Consider the following 23,704-nt stretch of genomic DNA (forward strand, 5'->3'; position numbering starts at 1 on the left):
AAAAAAAACTTACCCGAATGCAACAAAATGCCATTCCCTTTAACAAAAATTTGGAGATACAAAAACTGACTCATTAACAAAAAATCGATCGACTTGACAAAAATTCCCCGAATGCAACAAAAATCGATTTTTTACACTATAAATTTTCCCGGATTTAACTTTTTTTGGGGCTTTCGCGAAAAATAGCTTTATTTTTTACAAAAACTTACTAACTCTATACAAAATTTTGATTGCTTTTAAAAAAACTTCCCCGAATGCAAAAAATATGCCATTCCCTTTAAAAAAAACTTCCTGAGGTTTACAAAAAAACTGACTCGTTAATAAAATAATCGATCGAATTTGAAAAAAAACTTACCGAATGCAAAAAAATCGATTTTTACCTATATAATTTAAACGGGGTTTTAAAACATTTTTTTTGACTATTGCGCAAAAAAATATTGTTTTTAAAAAAATTTTTAGGTTTACAAAAATGATTCGTTTACAAAAATTTCCCCCGGCACAAAAATCCATTTTTTAACAAAAAAACTTTCCTAGAGTTTCAAAAATCCCCGTTTTTACAAAAATACAAAAACAAAACTTCCCAACCCCCCCAAACCCCCCCCCCCAAAAAAAAAACCCCCCCCAAACTCTAAAAAAAAGTTGATTAATTTTAAAAAAATTCCCCCGAATGCAACAAAATATCCCTTATTTTAACAAAAATTCCGAGAGTTTACAAAAACGATCGTTTAAAAAAAATCGTTTGACTTTGAAAAAAATTTTTCCCGAATGCAACAAAAACCGATTTTTTCCACTATATAATTTAACGGATTTAACATTTTTTGAGGTGTCGCGCAAAAAATATTAGTCGTTACAAAAACTTACTTAGGTTATAAAAAAAGTGATTAGATTTACAAAAAATTACCGAAGCAAAAAAATATGCTTTACCTTAACAAAAATTTCTGAGATTTTCCACAGTGACTCGATTAAAAAAAAAAAACGTCGAATGAAAAAAAACTTCCCCGAAGCAACAAAAACCGATTTTTTACATATATAATTTTAACCGGATTTAAATTTTTGATTTGTTTTCAAAAACACATTAGTCCTTACAAAAATTACTTAGGATACAAAAAGTTGATTAGCGTTTACAAAACTTCCCGAATGCACAAAATTGCCAAAATTTAACGAAAATTTCCTGGGTTTTACAAACTGACTCGATTAAACAAAAATCGTCGACATTGAAAAAAAACTTCCCCGAATGAAAAAAAACCGATTTTTTAACTATAAAATTTTAAACGGGATTTAACTTTTTTTGTGATATTCGCGAAAAAAATTTCATTGTTTTTAAAAAAAATACTAACTCTATAAAAAAAAAGGGTTAACTTTTAAAAAAACTTACCGAATGCAAAAAAAATATGCCATTTCTTGGTGCCTATGGTAGAGTTGCGTAAACCTCCCTCTTCGGAACTGCTTCGGTAAGGCACCAGAAAGCGTGGGTGGAACTTTCACACCTAAGCTACTGTGCCCGGGGGCGTTGTGGTGCCTTTCCCAAAAAAGTTCCCAGAGAGGGAGAGTTGACGCAACTCGTGCCATAGTGCGCCAAGGAAAAGGCATTTTTGTTTCTTGGGGAGTTTTTGTAAACGTTATCCCTTTTTTGTTTGAGTTTGTATGTTTTTTTAAAAATAATGAAATTTTTGCGGTAGTCCAAAAAAATGTTTAAACCCGTTTTTAAAAATTTTGTGTAAAAAATCGAGTTTTTGTTGCTTTGGGTAAGTTTTTGTCAATGTCATCGATTTTTTTGTTTTAAAGGTCAGTTTTTTTTAAAATCTCAGGGAAATTTTGTTAAAAATTTAGGCTTTTTTGTTGCATTGGGGAAGTTTTTGTAACGAATAAAATTTTTGTATACCCAAGTAAGTTTTTGTAAGGACTAATGATGTTTTTGCAAGAACAATCAAAAAAAGTTTAAAACCCCTAAATTATAAGTGAAAAAAAGAGTTTTTTTTGCATTCGGGTAATTTTTTTTTTGTCGATCGATTTTTTGTTTAATGAGTCAGCGTGGAAACTTCAGGGAAGTTTTTTTTAAAGGGAATGGGATATTTTGTTGCTTGGGTAAGTTTTTGTAATGCTAATCAAATTTTTTTTATAACCCAAAATAAGTTTTTGTAAAAATAATGAATTTTTGCGCGAACGCCTAAAAATTTAAATCCCCTTTAATTATTAGTGTAAAAAATCGAGTTTTTGTTGCATTCGGGTAAATTTTTGTCAAAGTCAAAACGTTTTTTGTTTAATCGAGCGTTTTGTAAACTTCAGGAAGTTTTTGTTAAAGGTAATGGATATTTTTTTGCTTCGGGTAAGTTTTTGTAAACGTTAATCAACTTTTTTTATAGGTTAGTAAGTTTTTGTAAAAAAAAAATGCTATTTTTGCGCGAACGCCTCAAAAAAAGTTTTAAAACCCGTTTTTAAAAATATAGTGTAAAAAAATCGGTTTTTGTTGCTTGGGGAAGTTTTTTTTCAATGTCGATCGATTTTTTTATTAATGAGTCAGTTTTTGTAAAATCTCAGGAAGTTTTTTTTAAAGGTAAAGGATATTTTTTATGCTCGGGGAGTTTTTTTTAACGTAATAATTTTTTTATAACCCAAGTAAGTTTTGTAAAGACTAAATGAGTTTTTTCGCGAAAAGTCACAAAAAAAAGTTTTAAACCGTAAATTTTTAGGTAAAAAAACGAGTTTTTGTTTCTTGGGGGAAATTTTTTTTCAATGTCGACGTTTTTGTATTAATCGAGTCGTTTTTTGTAAAAATCTCAGGGAAATTTTGTTAAAGGTAAAGGCCTATTTTGTTGCTTCGGGTAAGTTTTTTAAAAAACTAATCAACTTTTTGATAGAGTTAGTAAGTTTTGTAAAAACTAATGCTATTTTTTCGCGAAAAGCCCCAAAAAATGTTAAATCGGTTAAATTTATAGTTAAAAAAACGGTTTTTGTTTCATTTGGGTAAGTTTTTCAATGTCATCGATTTTTTGTATTTAACGATCGTTTTTTTACTTCAGGAGTTTTGTAAAAGGGAAAGGCATTTTTGTTGCTTTTTGGGAAGTTTTTTTTTTACGGAATCAACTTTTTTGTATAGAGTTAGTAAGTTTTTGAAAGATAATGTGTTTTGCGCGAATTCCAAAAAAGTTAAAACCGTTAAATTATATAGTGTAAAAAAACGGTTTTTTTTGCATTGGTAAGTTTTTGAAGTCGATCGATTTTTTTGTATTAACGGTCGTTTTGTAAAATTCAGGAAGTTTTTGTTAAAGGTTAGGCATATTTTTATGCTCCCGGGTAAGTTTTGAAACGCGAATCAAATTTTTTTAAACCTAAGAAGTTTTTGAAAGACTAAGATATTAATATACTATGTATAGCAAAAAAAAAGACGTTTTATTTTTTTTTTTTTTAAAGGTAATGGATATTTTTTTGCATCAGCTAAGTTTTTTTTTTTTTTTTTGTAAACGCCTTCGATTTTTTAAGATAGCCGGGCCAAAAAATCTATTCAAACGAAAACGAAAGTGGTAGGGGTTTAGCGTGAATATAAAATTTCCCAAAAAAAAAAATATAAAGGGCAGGGGGTAGAAATGAAGTGTTGGCTTTTTAAGGCATTTAAATTTTCTTTTAGCGTCGAAGTTTTTCAACGTATTGTTTTAACATCATGTTTTTGTTTATGAAAGACGAGACAAAATTAAAACAAGCTCGTACAACTTGTCATAGAATTTGGGGACTAATAGCAAGTACGGATTTTCATGAAAACGGCAGAAAAAACTAGGGATCACCAGGAATGTTTTTTTGTGTGTTTTCTACTTATTTTTCTATCTGTATGCGGTAATGCTTTCCATACTTGTACCCGTTTTTAATTCGCGGAAATCGGAATTTTTAAAGAACTTTTATCTTTTGAATGTTAAAGTAACTATGAAAAACACTGATTTATTTTAAATATATGTATTTTTTAAAGAGATTAGCATTGGTTCGGTTTCAATGCCCCCGGTCTTGACCAATCCCCCGACTGGAAGGCCAGATTAACCCCGTTGATAATAGAAAAAAATAACTAAGATATCTAACATTTTTAAAGTTATAAATTTTAATTTTTTACTTTCTTACTTTTTAGAAATTTGGAAAAATTCACGTGCCCGTTAAGCTAAAATACAGTCCTTTTGAGCTATTCGATTTTATTAATTATTTTTTAATGATTATTTTAAGCGCAGTGTAAGTAAATGCATTGAAAAAATTCACTACTACATCGTGTTTTCTAGGTTTGTTTAAAGGAAGTATTTAAATCTTTTAAAAAGAAATGCTTTTTGCTGATTTGGTTCTCAAATACACGCAATTTGTATGATAACGGCCCAAAAGGCAGTTTTAAATAATTAAAAAGGTGGATGGTTAGCATTGGATTATGTGGAAAAATATTTTTTTGACTGTGTTGAAAGACCTAATACCGTTAATTTCGTGTTGGACATGAGCCGTTAAACGGCTTTGGCAAAATAAGCCCCAAATTTTCCCCCGGAAGATTAAAAAAAGTGGTTAAGAAAAGAGCACTTTTTATTTTTAAAGCACTTGATCGATATGATTCGTTTTCATTGTTTAATTTTAAAATTGAGGCAATCTTTAAAATGACTGGATGCCTTATATCCCAGAAAGAGGAAATAGCGCTTTAGCAAAGAGGGATACGGGTGGCGGCCAAAAAACCTTTAAATAATTGGTTTCCCGTCTAAGAGAAGGGTAAAAACAAAATTTTTTGCTTTCGAAAAAAGTAGATTGTTGATGCAATTTTTCTTTGAACTGTTAGAGACGCTTTTTGAAAAGCATGTACCCTTTTTTAAAAAAGATTTGAAGAAATAAATACATAAAGAAATACGATTTTTTTATTTTTGTACACCCAAAACGTAAACAATAATTCATCGTTTCTTCAAAACAAATTTAAAAATTATGGGTTTTATAACACAAAGGGAATTAATGTTCTTTAATAAAAGAAAGTCTTTCCGATGAAATAAAAAAAAAAGTAAATTTACGTTTTTATTAAACCATTCAAATTTTACATATATGTAAATAAAGAATTAGCTTGGATTTTTTCAACCAAAATGTCCCGGTTTTTAAAAAAAATACGGTTTATTAAAAAAATTACAGAAAGCTGTTTAGCGATCCTAAATTCAAACTATTTTCTTTTTTCTTAATAAAATTTTCATGAAAAGAAAAAAGTTGAAAATCTTTAAATTTAAGACCCAAAATATATCGTACATTTGAAAGAAAAGGTTCTTAAGTTATCGATTTAGACCGACAATTTTTTTTTTTTTTTCGTATCATTTAAAATACATTGCTATGGGGAAATCTATAAAAATTGGGCTTAATTCAAAATTTTGTTACAGATATAGATGGAAAAAAACACAGTTGTTTTCATTTCAAGTAAAGGTTTATATGGAAACTGTAATGATGTATATGAATGAGGTTAAAAAACCATATTGGAAAAAAGTTCTTGTTGGAGGAGTTGCCTGAATTGTTTGGTAAAAAAAGGGTTTACTTTATAGATCTCTTTTTCCTCCGTGTGGTTCACCTTTTTTACTTTTAAATGAAGTTTCTCCGTCTTTTTGCCGTGAGAAAAAAAAAAGTCTACGTGTTGTTTATTTACGATTGTCTATTTTAAGATGCGTGGGCGTTAGAACGCTTCTGGCACCCCCAAAACGCTTCTCCTCCAGGGGGGGATTTATTGTTTTCTGCGGGGATTCTCGATGTCTTTCATTTACTTGTAACCCGAAAAGGGCTAAATGCTGGAACATGTCCAAAACCTTTATTTTTGTCTCCCGGCAAACAAAAAGTATTTAATTTTTAAGTACAAAAACATGGGGTTTTATAAATGACAAACTTGTTTAAACTTCGTAGTGGGTTGATCAATTTTTTTATTTTAACTGAAGTTCCTGTCATTTTCGCCAGTGCGGGAAGAAAATTAATGTTAGTTAATTTTCGTGTTCGTTTATTTTTAGCATGCGGCGCGTTAGAATGCTTCTGGCTGCCCTCAAAAATTTTTTTCCCCCGGGGGGTTTTTTTTCAGCGGATCTCGATAGTCTTTACATTTCACTTTTAAAAAGAACTGTCTATAATGCTCGTGCTACATGTTCAAAAACCTTTTTATTTTCCCCTCCCCCGCAAACAACAGCTTTTTGTCGTCAATACCGTCTATGATATCGCCTAAAAGTAAACAGTTTTCTTTCTCTCTTTGAGTAAAATTTTTTTATCGATATAAGCGTCTTTTGGGTTGCCGCTCGGTTTATTACAAAAAGTAGTCCCCCTTTTTGCGCCCCTTTTGCTACACCCCAGACAAGTGTGAGAAATGCGACAGGGGTTCTAGCGTATCTACGAGTACCCCAGCAACTTTAATGTAAAGAGAACACTTTGGTGTTTGTCGAGCAAAAATTTGTTCGTCATTTTAATATACGTTCGTATTTTAAATTAAAAAGATAAAAGTTATTTAATTTCTAATGTAGATACGATAACGCATTTATTGATTTGGGACACTCTACGTATTTACCTTTGAATTGGGTTTAGTCGTTTAGCGCTTTTATTTTTAAGCATAAATTTTAGCCTTTTGTGTGACTTCGAAATCACGCTTTCACCTATTTTTTTTCCTAAATATTTAAATTTTAATAGCAGACAGGGAGTATTTAATATCCCTTTTAGGGCCTATATTTGACCCGTCTTTTTTCAGACCCAAGTCTTTGTTTGTTTTGGGTTTTTTTTTTATTGGAGATCACTTCTGAGGAATTTTATTTTTGTTTTTTGACCCTTCTCAAAAAATAATAAAAAACCCAAAAACGGGTGGTCAGAAAAAGGGGAAACTATTTTTAAAAAAAAAAAGACTAACAAATTTTTTTATCAAGGGGTTTTTCCCCTTTGTGAAAATTTTATCACTTTTCGACTTTTTTTGACTATTTTCATTTCCGTTTGATTTCTAAAATGATCTTCCCCTTTAAAAAAGAGGATGTGTTTCCGAGAAAAATAAAGTACTTTCAAGCTTTTTACTAAATTTTCCCCTTTATAAATGACTAATTAAAATTTAACCCGTTTCACCTTTAAATTTCTTTAGTCGTTTAGCGCTTTTATTTTTTAACGTATAACATTTTTAGTCTTTAGGAATTTTCAAAAAACCCCTTTTACCGTAATCTTTACCTAATTATTAAATTTGAAAGGAAGACAGCGGAGTATTTTACATTCCTTTTTACAGCTATATTTTTACAGCTTTTTTTAGATCAATGTTTTTATCCTTTTTTTTTTAGGAGTCACTCCCTTTGGGGGATTTATTTTTTTTTTTGACCCCCTTTTTAAAAATAATAAAAACTGTTAGAAAATAATTGAAAAGTACATATATGAAATAATTTTTTTAATATCGTTGTAATTTCTTGTGTGAAAATTAACTAATCGGATTTTTAATATCCGGGCTCACCCAAAAAAAACGGATTAAACATTTTAAAAAATTTGGATTAGTGATAGAAAACAACTGAAAAATATTGGTCTCGATATGTATTTTTATATTGAAGGCTTATGTCTAAAATGTTACTTGTTAAGTCAGTGAACAGTGTTTGTTGCCAAAATTTAAAAATGAATGGTTGTGGGAAAAAAACATTTTTTTATGGTCACTCGCGTAGGGGGGTAATAAGCTTAGAACATATTTACCCTTTAAAAAAGAGTATGGTGGAGAAAATTTTACTATGCTTTTTCCCTTAAACATCGTTATCGTCCAACCTTTTTTTAAATTTAATGTGGTGTGGCCCAATCAGACTTGAGCCCGGAAAATATGAAGATTACCCGTAGATCAGCGCTTGTGTCCATTTTGTCGATTTTAGATGATTTAAAGACAGTTATTTAGAATGTTCACTTATGAAGACTTAAAAATTGATTATGTTTGAAAAAGCAATGAAAATAGTCCCCGGTTTTCGTTGTTTTTTAAGAAAACTGTTGCTTTACGCTTTTATTAAACCAGCCAACGTTTTAGTTTTACAATTTTTAAAAACATTAATTTTAAGTACCTTTAAAATTTCTTTAGTCGTTTAGGCTTTAGTTTTTTAGGTATAAATTTTAGTTAATTTAGTACCCCTTAACGATTTTATTATAAAAATTTTCGTTTTTTTTATTATAATATAATACATAATTTTGTTTACAGAAAAAATTTGAATGTTTTTTACTTTCTTTAACTTTTTCTATATTTAAACGGGGTTTTTCTTTCGATTTAAGTTAAAAGAGGTAGTGTATCATCCTATTTATAAGAAAGCCAGTATTTTTTTTCTACAATAGAGATTTGTTTTTCGTTTTTCGGTGGGACTTTTTACTTTTAATTTCCCCAATTTTCAACGGTGCGATTGAAGTGATTTAAATATCTTTGAAAAAAAGCAAATAAAAAAAAAATTTTTGTTGTAAAATTTAATTAAAAACAAAAAAATTAATTGTTTGCTCTCTTTGGTTTCCGACTATGTAGAGGTGAGATATTTGGTATCTTTAACATAAAGTGTTGGGTTAAATCATTTAAAATTTTTTAAATAGTATAGGGGCCGGAAATATATAATATTTTTTAAAACCCGGTGAGGGTGTTATGTTTTTGGTAAGCTTTCTAAACCCAAAAAAATCGTCCTAAAATTTCTTGAAAAACGTAATATAAAAAAGTTTTGTTTCTAAGTTTCAGATTGTTGTTAAATTTTTCATTTTTACCCGCTTTTTTTGTACTATATTATGCAGTAAAAGACTTTGAATTTTGTGTTAGAGTTTAAAGTTTTAGACAGGAAAACAAAAAGAAAAAGAAAATAGCAAGGCCCGTCGGAGGGGAAATTCTTTTCAGCATTTTAAAAAATGGGATAAATAAGATAATGATAAACGTGTAAATAAAAAAATCAAACTTGTCATGAAATTTGGGGACCAGGCTAGCAAAAAGGATTTTCATGACGTGTTAAGATGTAGTAAAATCCGAAGTTTTACATAAAAAATTTTAAACCCTATATTGCATTATTCGCCCCTTTAAAGTCGGTGTTTCTTTCCGATTTAAATTTAAATTTTTGGGGGGTGTATATCCTATAATAGAATGCCCCTTTTTTTTTTACATAGAGTTAGTTTCGGACTAATTCGGTGGCGTTTTTTTTTTCTTTTTCCGATGCAACATGCGCATTGAAGGGGATAAGTATCTTTAAAAGTGCAAAAAAACAAAAACCTTGTATTTTTAAAGAATATGAAAACAAAAAATTTTATGTTTTTCTATCTGGATGTTTTCCCTTTTTATTGTACGGATCTGGATATTGGGTATCATATCATAAAGATTTTTTAAAATTTAACAAACAATCAGCAACAAGCTAAATTTTGTTTAAATAAAAATTAAGATATTAAAAAATGGGATATTTTTTTAACCTGTCAAAGTGCATTATTTACGTTTGTGCGTTTGATATTATAATATTCGGCCCCAAAATTCGGGGGTTTTCCTTTGTTTTTTGAGATAAATTTTGGTGAGTGTTAAATATATTATAAATTGGGAAAGGAAATGAAAAAATTTTGTACAGGAAAATCAAACGTTTTTTTGATGAAGCAGCAAAGATTTTAAAGTTGTTTTCATAGTGGAAAAATATTATGAATTTTGTTTTTGTTTCCCCCTTTTTCGCTTACTAAATGTTTTCGTCTTTAAATTTTCACAGTGGTTTTATTTATTTTGACTGTTTTTTTGCTTTTTTTGCAGTAAATGACTTTTTTAACTTGTTTTAGATTTATAAATTTTAGACGGAAACCAAAAAAAAAATCGCAGACGGCCCCTCGGAGTGTTTTTCTTTCTCATTTTTTTTCATAAGGTAGTATCAGTTTTTATAATAAAACCGATTTAAAAATAAAAGAAAAAGTTTGTTTTTCGTCTCGGAAACGTTTTGAGAATGCTCCTCGTGTCAATGCGGTTTGCTAATAAATACAGACCGTGATAGGGTCGCCGGCTTAGGGATTACGTAGGATTAGAGCCTAAACGCAATCCTGATGTCCTATTAACATAATTCCTACTGCCCCGCTGCCCCATTGCCCCGATTACGAGGGGATTAAGCCGGATTAGGGATTACGTCGGATTAAAATGCCCCGCTGCCCCGCTGCCCCGCTGCACCGCTGCCCCAACTCTCCGAAACGCCTCGTTATATACTACTATTAACTTAAAATACAAAATGTAACCACTCGGTTTCAAGTTAGCATTTAATTCAGTCGGATGTAGTAAAAATAAAAGCTTTTTTACAAATTAATGTATGTAACACTTATTTAGAACGTAATCATCCGTTGTACTCTTGTACTCCTTGCCAATGATACCGAGACATATAAGATGTGCCGGAGGATGTAAACTTAATTTTCCATAACCTCATATACAAATACAGTGCAGTTGTATTATTGTATACTAACATATTAGTTTACCCAAATGGTGCATTTTGACAATAGCTAAGTTAACAAGAAACATAATGGACGCATTATATTGTAACTATTTGTCACAAGCGACGGCCTTTCCCTGATACTTCCAAGTAAAGTCTTTTACAATTGCCAGGCCTTGTGTAAGTGAAGCAACTTACAAGTACCTGTCTATCTATTAGAAGTTGATAAAGCATATATTTATATATAAACGAAAATTATTGCTTAAGTCTACTAAACAAGAGGACACAAATACATTACTAATCTTTATATATTAAGGTACTCGCCCACAGTTTTGGTGAAAGTTTTCAATAAGTTCATTTCTAGGAAAAAAATGCATGAAGAATGTAAATTTTCTGCATTGTTTCAAAAGTGTTGCAACGGTTTCTACCTTCTGCACAATATGTTTGGTTATTTATAAGAATATCTTGCAAAAATATTATGTCAATTACTAAGTACCACTTTTTCGAAATACTCACTTTACATAGAATTTTTAGAGAAATTATTTGTTGCCTAAAATGTGTTGGTGAGTCTCTTTAATATTTGCATATTTTCAGAATGAGTTTTAAAACAGTTTAGACAACGGTTTTGAAACAATTTTAAGTCAAATAAATATCTATTTATCAAAATAATCTGTACAATTAACCGGAAAATGTAACACACTATGTTTTCCAAGTAACAGTGGAGAAAGTTTAACACTTACCAAGGATGGTCTAGAAATATTAACTGATGTTATATCATTGTCAAGCAAGGAACGTCTCTTGGTTTGAGCTGAAAACATTGAATAATTATGTAGCAAATAGTTATCATACATACGATCTACTTTTGGATTAAAAAGCTCACTGCTAAAAAAATGATAACTTTGTAAATTAGTGTACTCAATGTCATAATGCTTCCCCAGACATAGGATTGTCAAATGGTAATATCTTTCATTACTAAACTGAGCCGCCGATTATATCTTAAACCTTAAGTTAACACAGTGACTACTTTAGTTCTTGAGCGATTATCAAAAAACTGCCGAAAGAGTGATTCAACTTCAATAAACAGGGATATAAACCTAATACTTGGGATGAAAGATCTTAATTTTGAAGAGTTATGATACTTTGTTTATCGGATTTATTTACTTTTTATATCTGAAATTCTGGCGGTTTTAGAATAGTTACACACAATCGCCCCTTGTGACACTTTCTCAAAGTTAAACACTACGTTGATTTGCTAGAAATCATGGTCGCCATAATAACTGTTTAAGAGGTAAAACTGCAATGAATGTGGTCCCTTAGGTAAAGAAGAAACATTCTTTTTTTGTAAATTGCTTGTCTGTTATATATTCGGCAGACGTTGAGAATAATTACATGATTAACAAGCTTCCTCTGAAATAGACAGCATTTTGCTTAGCTTGATTAATTGCGCCGAACAGGCAGAAGCAAATATTCAACAAGAAATAATAATAAAAGACAGCGTGTGACATAAGAATGCTATCAATAACAGAGAGGATGTTTCTTCCATTTTGATTTTTTTCAGCTGCCTTTAAATAGTTATTTTATACATGTACTTAAATTTTTTTTTCTGAAATTTACTAAGTTTATTGATATTACTATTAATCATTTAAAAACATTTTTGCTAAATAAAAACAAAGCTTTTTATAAATTGCTAAGGTACACCTGATTAAATTTAGTAGGCAAGGATGTTCACACTTCTCAGGGTCGTTGTCAGTAGCTGAACCTGTTACACATTTCAGGCACTATTTTACGATGAGTGACAGAAAGTAGAATTCATATTGTGATTTGATACGTTTCATCACACATCAGAATGAAATATGGGAAACTTATTAACAATAACTGAAAACAACGAGAAAGAAGTTCTTACACGACTTACTGCAGATTTGTTGAGTTTTACGTCACTTTTATTTTACGTTTTGACAATCATCATTGCGATATTACAAATCGCACACTTTCGATGTTCACACTGTTGGAGAAAGTGTCGTTCTGATCGTAAATATAGCGAAAATAAAACCCTCGGCAGTATTGCCTCATCTACATTACATAAGTCGAGCAAAACATTACCAGACACAGCTAAAAGCAACGTTTTACGCTACAATGTCATACTAAACCTACAAGAAGACTTTTGCCTGCAATGTCGCAGTCAGCACACATGTAACAGGCGCTATGTAGTAATTTCGCCATACTCACGGTCAAATATAAATGCATACCTATAAACATATTAACTGGTTATTTTGAAACGACAGGTATTATTTTTACAGTAATAACTGAAAATTCACCAATGTAACATAAGAGTGCTAACATGAAAGTGGAACTATAAGCTCTTTTACGATTGTTTTGACTGTTCAAAATTATTAGCTAAAGAAAAATTATTATTGAATAAAATAATTCTACATAATACCTTTCACTCAATATGATTGTTGCTTATATCAAATACTAAACTGAAACAATTAAAAGTTATGTTCAGTATCTCTGTTAGTATTATTTGCATGGTATGAACAATGTTCTATATTCGCGAAATGAATATAAGAATATTAAAACATCAAAAGTAAAAGCGTTCATAAATATCAATTGAAGTTTAACTAAAACAAAAAGCTAAAGTGAAGAAAGTTTATATATATACTTACTATACCGTAAAAGTGAGCAGATATATGTTTGATCTTGAGATTCAATCCGTAAAAGTCGGCAGATACTATAGAAATGGAACCGTAAATGTGGGCAGACTAACGGTACTGGAATTCAAAGGAATCTGCCCAGATTTACGGAGCCTTTGTCTCTCTCTCTCTCTCTCTCTCTCTCTCTCTCTCTCTCTCTCTCTCTCTCTCTATATATATATATATATTCATTCATTACAACGATACAATACTTGATTTATTTTTTGTTTTTCTTTCATTCATGTAAGAAATAACTTTGCAGTTGGCCTAATCATTTGGCTGACATAAACAGAAACTCTTTATTTTTGTATTTTTCGAGACTGTAGCAGGTTTTGCGGATATATGTCACATCCAATAATATCAAAGATTGTGTGTGTTACCAAAGAATGTCATTAATATCACCGAGAACTGCCCTCACTCCATGGTTTAGTAAAATGCCACTAAATACCTTTCCATTTTCACTCGGAAAAAAGTCTTTGACACTTTATTGGATTTATGGTATCTTGATATTTCACATGCGACAGACGACGGACAGACAGTGGCACATACTTGGTTCTAGAAGAGTAGATGTTAAAAAGCACAATGGATAAATTTAAATGACAAAAATCAAACGTTGCAGTAAGAGAAAAAAAAACACTTTTTTTCTGACACCCATATATTACAAAAACGCAGACGATTATTTATAGAAAAGAATGTTATCGTTATCTCTTATTCCATCAATCAAGCGAGAAGATTAATTGCATATATTGCTACATTAATACGGAGTAATCATCTTACCGCAGTAAATATGTCACAAATACGTCTGCTTAGACCTCAATAAAAGCTCGTGATTTCTGAACGTAACACTTTTCTACGTTTTCTTCTCATTAGCTGTGTGATCAGAAGACTATTGCAAAGCCAATACATACATAAATTTCTCCTGCTGAAATACAGGGTTTATAATATTTGAGAGGAGCAACAGTCATGCCCAGTAAATATACTGCAATTTGTAGATATCAAAGCTCAAAGGACATCGGACATTATGCTTGGGATTTTGCCCTAAGTTCAATGCTATTTCTTGACTTCAATAGCTGATAGTTTTAATGCCTTCAAATACTAAAAATAAGTTATGCCCCTATCAAACTGTCACAAAAAATTTTTTTTCATATTCGTTTTCTTGAAATTCTAACAGTTTGTAACTAAGGGTCATATTTTTGAAAAATTTAAAATGTGCATTTTTAGTTAAAATAAGGACTGGCATTTAAGGTATGTCTACTATGAAATATTTTAACACAATAAATAAACTTATACCATGCAGAATATCAGTTTTATTGATATTTTAAAAAATAAACGAAAAGGAAAAATTAAAAGTGGAACCAAACTTTTGGTCCCATAACTGTACTTTAGTTATTTCCACCCGAGTGCCCATGATAACTGATGCATTGATCATAGCCTATTGTTTGTATTTCTATACATCTATTGCTATACGGTATTTACACATGTACAATACTGACCGGGCATTATGTGGAGGATTATTATTGAATACATGCAGTGGTGTAGCTGGCCATACATCGGCGTAGTTGGCCTTTTTCAGTTGAAGCGGAAGGGTGCAGGAGACTGCCTTTTCCGCTGTGGGTTCAGGGGTGCCTTACTTTTAGCATTTTATATCAGTGGAACAAACCTTCACTAGCTAGTATCAACATTTATGTAGATATTCTTTGGGTGTTTGTGTTAGTTCTTTGAGGTCCTTACTAGTATTGCGGTTGGCTTCGAAATAAGTTTCAGAGATGTTTGCGAATTGATGTTAATTCTAGGGGTGTCAGTGTTTGGTCTGGGCAAGTCAGTACTAGTTCTATGGGCGTCAGTGTTAGTTCTGGAAGCAACGGGGTCAGTTAATGAGTTGGTGTCTGGTGTAGTTCTGTTAGAGTATAGAATGCTGGATCGAATAAAAGCAAATGTTGTTCTTAAAATGCATTCTAGGTTCGCTTCAATTGTGTCCTACAAAATGTAAAATATTTGCACCAAAGTGGCACTATTCCCATAGAAGTTCGTCTATATCTCTTTGTCATGTTTACGTTGAAGACACATATGTATGTAATATGTCTAAGTCACATGCTTGGTTCTTGACTTACGACAGACGCAGTTGTCTCAATCCTGATGACACTCAATCGACAGACTTTGACTGTCAAGAGGTAACAGATCTGATTGAAAATTTCATAAGATAAACTTATAAGGATCAGTCTGCTTTCTAGCTTGACTTTCTATGTTCGCTATTTATTTAGTTTAGTGTGTTCTATGCTTGCAATATTTACAAAAATGAATAAAGCTGTAGATATGTAAGGTTTAGGAAACACATGCAATAAGTGGCAAATGTTTATGTAATATTCATTTGCTGACACACTGTACGTAGTTTTTTTCACTTTTAAACACTTTCCCCCCTGTGACCAAGTACCATTTCTGCAGCATATGTATATAATAATTATTTACAAAGGCATGTGAAATATTTTGTTGCGTCACTGGGGGGGGGGGGGGATGTTTAAAACGTATAAACGATTTATGTTCATATGTTAATAGAAAAGAGAATGATAAATGTCTACAAAGTCTTCTTTTTTGTTCATAAACTTGTAAAATGAAGTCGCATTTATCAAGAAATGGTCTTCAACTATCGTTACTATGCAATTTCAGAAGTCTAGCCCTATGTCACTTTTTCCTTAATTGGATAGGCAATCTGAATAGAAAAATGTCCGAGGTCCTTTAACAAATAAGTTTGTCATACGTTCAATGTCATCAAAAAGATGCCAATGTCATATCATATCAAGCCTACAGTATATTTTCCTGAAGGCTCAAGGATGTCGTAGAATATCGCCGCATTTCGTTCGAAATAATAACACATAGGTATATGACAGACTGAAATTTAGATCGGTCGTTATCAAGTATATTACCATATTGCTTGTGTCATATACTACTTTTAACTGAATTGGCTCATGGTTTTGACGCACATCCTTTATTGCCGAGTAATTTTTGTTTAAAATAATATGTATAGGCATACAATAGAAGGAAATGCAGATCATCCTGTAATTATTATGAATCTCTTCATGTTGCCAGTGTTATTATGAATAATTATGAAAAGAATAAAAAAGACGTTGATAGCTTACATAATTATTACATTTAATACCGAGTATAATACTTAAACCTTGATTTGATTATTTTGATATTAGGCCTAATTAAGATTTTCTGAAACTTCGTATTTAATTTCTATGTAACCCCACTTGCAGACAGTTCCACATATCATTGACAAGTAATTGATGAATATTTAATCCCCAGTTATAACATGATTGTTGCAGGAAGAACTTATCTTAATGCCCAAAATGTTGTCAGATATATGCATATTCTATGACATCATAAAAATGTTATCAGTCTAATAAACTAAATCAGATAAACCTTTTAAGCTGAAATATTTGGACATAATGTTATTTGTACAATATCACATATCATATATATAAAAAATAACAAGAAAAAAACTCTTCAATATTTACCTTGAAGATTGAAAGTTAGAGGTTATTATACAGGGCTGGTGTGCCTTAAAGCTATATTGGCATACAAGGTAAGTATTGGCTCGAGGGCTTTAGCTCGAGGCCAAATACCGGTCTAGTATGCCAATATCGCCTTAAGGCACACCAGCCCAGTTTTATTACCTTTTTATTGCATATGTTGTACTGTTAAAGTGAATACGAGATTAAAATGATTTAATGTTGCACAGCGTCATTGAATGTGTTCATGTATTGCGCGGGAACGTCAACGTTGTCTGGTGACGCTGACATCATTTCCTTTCAAATATTTGTTTTAAATTCATGCATTCTAGCGCCATAGTTTCTTGTGTTAGTTTGTATATACTTGACATTCTGCCAGTGGAAGTTTAAAATCTGGATGTTTTGCGCAGCCGGAAATGTACCCGATATGACCGGAAGTGTGCCTGATATCGATATCAGGCACACCAACTCACACGAAAACTAATATCGGCCTCACGTTGCTCATATACATTTAAATTAAATTCAGTGCAAATTTGTTACTATATTTAGTAACATATGCAATAACAAAGTGAAATGACTTATCACTATGACTTCATTTTCCTTTAAACTTGCGTCGTACAGGTGTATAGAAATACGATAGGTAGGATTATTACTTGTGTCATCGATTGATCCCGCTAACAGGACTCTGAATTCCAACTGATATCGACTTACAAATGGTATGCACATAAACATTTAGATTTCTGCTTTTAATTTAAAATTGATACAGAGCAGAACCATGTTTTGATATATCTAAACAACACCAAGAGGTTATACGCATGCTGAATAATTTCACGACGGCGTAGCCCGAGTTATTATTCGCATCGTATAACCGACTTGAAGGGTTAATATATATCAAAACATGGTCCTGTTGTATTTTATTTCGATTCTAATGTCTTTTGTTGAAACAAATAGATGAAATAGGGATGCACTATTTCATGGCACATGACGGAGCCAAATATAGTTGGTGGACGTGATTTATTAGTATTAAAATACGGATTGTAACTTATCACGCTGAATAACTTAAGATTGGGTATACCACATATCTCTAGGTTTCTAAATAGTTATTCTGCGAGCCAAATAATCGAGTCTGTTATATCATTTCAATTCTAAAACGTCTTTTATACATTATAGTAAATATGAGCCGCGCCATGAAAAAACCAACAAAGTGCGTTTGTTACCAGCATTGATCCAGACCAGCCTGTGCATCCGCGCAGTGTGGTCAGGATCCATGCTGTTCGCTTTCAAAGCCTATTGCAATTAGAGAAACCGTCAGCGAACAGCATGGATCCTGACCAGACTGCGCGGATGCACGGGCTGGTCTGGATCCATGCTGGTCGCAAACGCACTATGTTGGTTTTCTCATGGTGCGGCTCATATTATGGAAATACTCTTTCTCGGCACCTGTATGGCGCCAAATAATCTGAAGACATGCTGTAACTATTGTTATGATTTCAAGGAAATATGCACACTTGTGTATTCATAACAATAAATAATTTAATAATAAGATGTACTAGTATTGTATGCAGACTTTTATGATGACGAAATGATCTCAATAAATCATAAGGCAAAAAGAGATCTATAAATCTTTAAGTTTTGCTTAAGTAATATGCTGTTCACTACCATCATATTAATGTGTTTTGCAAACGGAAATATTGTAGTAATTACTGATTGATATATGAAATTAAGGTAACTTGTACTTTCGGTTGTCAGTAAGTACAAAACATTTATGTTTATTTTTGAATTGTTCTAGTTGTCACCTCTTATACCTGGGCATGTCGTCATCTTCGTGCAATATCTGCCTGCTTAATGTCTAAATTGGACTTGTCCATCATTCAGTTTGGGCAGTACCATTTATCATTCAAATGAGTGTTCACTGAACATTTACTGACTGAATAGCGAACAGTGCAGACCAAGATCAGCCTGCACGGATGTGCTGTGTAGGCTGATCTTGGTCTGCGCTGGTAACAAAAGGCAGAATCACTTGCCGCCAACAGGCTAAAGATGCTATTGTAAGAAAACAGTACTATAAAGAAAGTCATTCGTTTGATTTTATTTTAACTATTTCTGTTGAATATTGTATGTATGAAAAAGATTTTATCACTAGTTGTCTGAGTGGATGGTAATATCCGGGTCACAGTTGTTTATTTAGTATAACTTTAACCGCCGTTACTTTTCCGAATGAGCTTTGTTTTATGTATCAGCTTCCAAACAATTTCATTTCGCATAGATTCCGCTCTACCATTATTATTGCATTTGTCTATTACCCAGGAAATGACATCGAAAATCTATCAGTGTGGGATAGCTTCAAATGTTACTTTGATCTTCACAAAACTTTTCCAGTTTTGTATGGCTATTGTTTTAGAGTTTATACCTTTTTAAAAAGACAGTGCTTACGCCATAACGATTACTTTCTCATTAATGTAAACTCCCATCTTTTCAGCATGTACATCATGGCTTCAAAAGACTTAGACTAGTTATGTTATTTATTAAGTAATTAATAATTTCAAAGAAAAATCTGAGATACACTGTTGAAGATGATATTTATTTATTTGAACTAAGTGGAAGCTTGATGTCAAATACAGTGGTTTTCAGTGGTCTTATAGACAAATACAATAAAACCTGGGGTTGATTATAATGCGAGAAACCATGGTCACCTAACTGAGACATAAGATGTTAATAAAATCGCTAATGGTCAGAGACCACCAATTCAAAAAAGTACAGGGAACTTACTGGGAATGAGGTAAGTGTATACCTGGGAATAAGGTAGCATCTGTGCGTTCTGATTGGTCAGTCATGTAAACAAACCCAAGAAGTGATTATTTTTTTCAAAATGGAATGTTTTTACTGCATTTACAGTATTTCATTATACATTTTGACAAAATTTGCTACATTTTATGTGTATTGAAAAAAAGTTTCATCAAATGAACTTCTCCCGCCATGACAACGATGTAAACAGGGGGTCATCTCATTCACACGAAAATTACTTATATAAAGTATCACTATTCATATGTTTTTTGTCCGATATTTTGGTGGAACTAAGATAGTTCTTGAAAAAAATGTGATTGGATATACATGTTTCGATATATGGAAGGCCGTACACGCCATAATGCTATAATGGAAGGCTATGGGAAAACAATTGGTGTTCTCTACCCTATATTAGAGCTAAAACGTGACTTTTGTCGAAAGCGATCACAGGTAATGTTAATGGTCACAAATCTGTTGCAGATGATGTAGAAAGACGTTTTCGTACAGAAGTAAACGTGAATTTTGAATATTTTTTTAATTTTGGCCTCTTGTTTGACAGGTGTGCCCATTTTTATCTAAGGTTTTGGACCAGAAAGGCTCATTTTTATGTCTGTAATGTCGGAGAATGATCAAAATTGGTAGACTTTATTTCTATTTCTTACGGAATGAATCATATTTCAGCTTCCAAACAAAATCCTATGCCAATAACTTAAATTTTCGCGAAAAAAATGCAATAAAATGACGACAGTGTCTAAATCTGGGCCTGTAAATCGACAGGGGGTGACCTTAGTAAACTGCCTATATCTTTCTTAAAACTGAACATTTCTTGATGAAACTTTGTGAAACAAGTGGTATTGGATTGTACTTAACAATAAAACTATAAAATGGGAAAAAAGTGAAACGAAACATTCATCTATAGGTCAGAGACCACCAATTCAAAAAAGTACAGGGAACTTACTGGGAATGAGGTAAGTGTATACCTGGGAATAAGGTAACATCTGTGCGTTCTGATTGGTCAGTCATGTAAACAAACCCAAGAAGTGATTTTTTTTTTTTCAAAATGGAATGTTTTTACTGCATTTACAGTATTTTATTATACATTTTGACAAAATTTGCTACATTTTATGTGTATTGAAAAAAGTTTCATCAAATGAACTTTTCCCGCCATGACAACGATGTAAACAGGGGGTCATCTCATTCACACGAAAATTACTTAAATAAAGTATCACTATTCATATGTTTTTGTCCGATATTTTGGTGGAACTAAGATAGTTCTTGAAAAAAATGTGATTGGATATACATGTTTCGATATATGGAAGGCCGTACACGCCATAATGTTATAATGGAAGGCTATGGGAAAACAATTGGTGTTCTCTACCCTAATAAGGCCTCAAAAATATATATCCCTACTTACACTTTGATATTTTTCAAGCTATTCAGACATAGAGGTGCTTATCCTTTCACAATCAAGTATAAATAAACTTACATGTGCAATGAAAGTGACCTTTACTAGGCGGATAAGTGGCACTTTTTTTGCATGTGAAATTTTGAGATTTCACATTAACTTACAGGCTTTCTGCGTTATAGTTGTATTTTATGAGAAGAGTTACAACTTGTGTTCAGTGGTGTGGAGAAACGACAACATATTATCACTGGCTCGTCTGCTACAAAACATATCAGTAAAACACAGCATTTTGGGATGCTTTAATTTTTGGACAGATTGTCGAAGACAATTCCGTCCAGCGGAACCACAATAATACATATACGAATTTCAGCTTAATCGATTTTTTGATAACTACCATAGATTTCACACTCCGCCGAAAGAAAATAGTTCTCAAATGGCAGCACATAGAACAACTGAAATTACCACGCTTCACTGCGCGCTTTAATTGAATGCAGACGAGTAGTGTAGTATAAACGCGAGCAGTCGATGTGCCCGCTGACCAATAAACTAAGCACGCTTTATATACGAGACAGTGTTCTTATCGTTGGGTGACGGATTTTTCATTGAAGATTTTACATCAATGGATATCACAAATAAATTAGCTGTACTAAAAAAAATCAGAACTTAGGGGAAGTAAAAGCTTGGATGTTTGTTATTTTTAATCACCACAAAGAAGTGAAATAGAAGAATAGAACTTTGATAAATGCTTTTGGTAATCAAAAGAAGTAAAAGACTTTTCCAATGATTTAAGATACTTAGAAATTTATTGAGAAAGGAATTTATTATATTACCGAATAGAATATTACTTTTTAGAGCAAAAAACAAAATATTTCATGCTCAGATGATTTGGCTGTCACAGTCTATTTTAATTTGCAACACGGTAATCAGTTATATGTGTATTCCTTAAGTCTGATCGTCCCTGCTATAATTAGTGACCTTAAAAATGCGTTTCAGTTCTGTTCCCTGTGATATTATAGTTTGATGTATATTTGCCTAATAGTTATTACAAACTGTATGATTGTTTTATAATTGTGTGCATGTGTCTACATGCACATCTGTGCAGTCTGATCATGATAGTCTGCATTATTCATATTTAGTCATTAAATTCACAATGAACGTAGAAATTTGGCAAGGAAATGTATACACTGTTGTAAAAAAGAACGAAAAAGACATTTACTAGTGTAACATTCCCAAAAGAAAAGGGACATTGCTGATCTCGGATCTGACAGTTTTAATATATTTCAAGACAATCCGTCCTCCAGTATTTACAATGCTTTGATTTGTTATTGCGTTTTGTAAATGGTTGACTATAACGCTGAAAATACTATACATGAATTTGGTCAAAACAATACCATTGGAGACAGATAATCTTTGGATGGCCTTTTCTCTGTATTTTGTTCTTACTTAAACATTATTTGCGGCACGCTATACACTGCCTTTCCTATCAGTTATAAAGCTAAAATCACAGGATATATTATATACAACTTTGCTAAATTTCATGAAAGATTTATTTCTTAGATATATTTAGCATTCACTTAAGAATATCTTGCTGCATTGCACAGCCTGTGTTAGTTTTTTCAGCTGAAATCGAGGACTGTTTGAGACATCTTAGACACTGTTGAAAAACGGCGTTAAACCCAAAACAAACAAATAAACAAACAAACACAAATGTTGGGTGGTCTGACAGTGACTTATATTTTATTCCAGAAATGTTCATACAATATTTACAGGAGCATTGGTACAAAACAATCAGAATTAGAAACATATGATTTTCTCTCTCTTTGATTTATGTAAGTGGCGCACAATAACAAAGATCAACTTTAGTTTTATCGTTGAAGCGTAAAGGTATTTATAACGTATTTTGAATAAGAAACGGAAAGGAACTATCAAGGTACTGATTGTTTCGTATTTTACATTAACAATATATAAGCAATGGCATGAGGCGGGGGGGGGGATGCCAAATGGATGTTGCCGGCATAGATAAAAGCACTGAAAACGCCAGTCCGGTGTGCAAGAAACAAGTATTCATGGTCATTTGTATATTATATCTATTTTGTATGTTATTTTATTATTATTTTATTATATTATTGTTAGAACAAGCGAGATTTTTTTCATAACATCCACATATATCACATGTCACAAAAACACAAACAATTGTTTTAGGCATGAAAATTATCTCTATCGCTTCTTTCATTTATCAGGTGGGAAGATTAATTGCAAACTGTTGTTACATTAATAACAAAGTAAACATGTTACAAATGACGTCTACTTCAGCTTGAATATGATAAAAGTGAAAGTAACACTGTTGTTCTATTAGCTTTTGAGAAGTATAATTTCCCTATTCAAATACATATCTGTTTATTTTATGTTTAGGAAGAAAAATGTACATAAAAGTGTCGTCATGCTCGATGTTCTCTAACACAATGCCGTTTAGTTATAATTAGCGTTCAAAAAAAAAACATTTGGACAGTTTTTACAAAGTTTTCGCTGTACTTTTTACCTTAAGCTCTATGAGTATTACATATATTTGAAAATAAATTAATATTGATATGGAGCTTAATTCGGAGAATAAATGAATTATTAGTCCCCTACTGGTTGAAAACCAGTTTTGGGGACTATAGGAATGCGCTTTTCCGTCATTCCGTCCGTCCGTCTGTCCGTCCATCCGTCTGTCCGTCCGTCCGTCTGTCCGTCCGTCCGTCCGTCCGCAATTTCGTGTCCGGTCCATACCTCTGTCATCCATGAAGGGATTTTAATATTACTTGGCACAAATGTTCCCCATGATGAGACAACGTGTCATGCGCAAAACCCGGACCCCTAGCTCAAAGGTCAAGGTCACAATTGGAGGTCAAAGGTCAACAGGGCTTTTTTCCTGTCCGGTCCATAACTCTCCCATCCATGAAGGGATTTTAATAT

This window comes from Mercenaria mercenaria, chromosome 9 (genome assembly GCF_021730395.1).
Source record: "Mercenaria mercenaria strain notata chromosome 9, MADL_Memer_1, whole genome shotgun sequence".
NCBI lineage: Eukaryota > Metazoa > Mollusca > Bivalvia > Venerida > Veneridae > Mercenaria > Mercenaria mercenaria.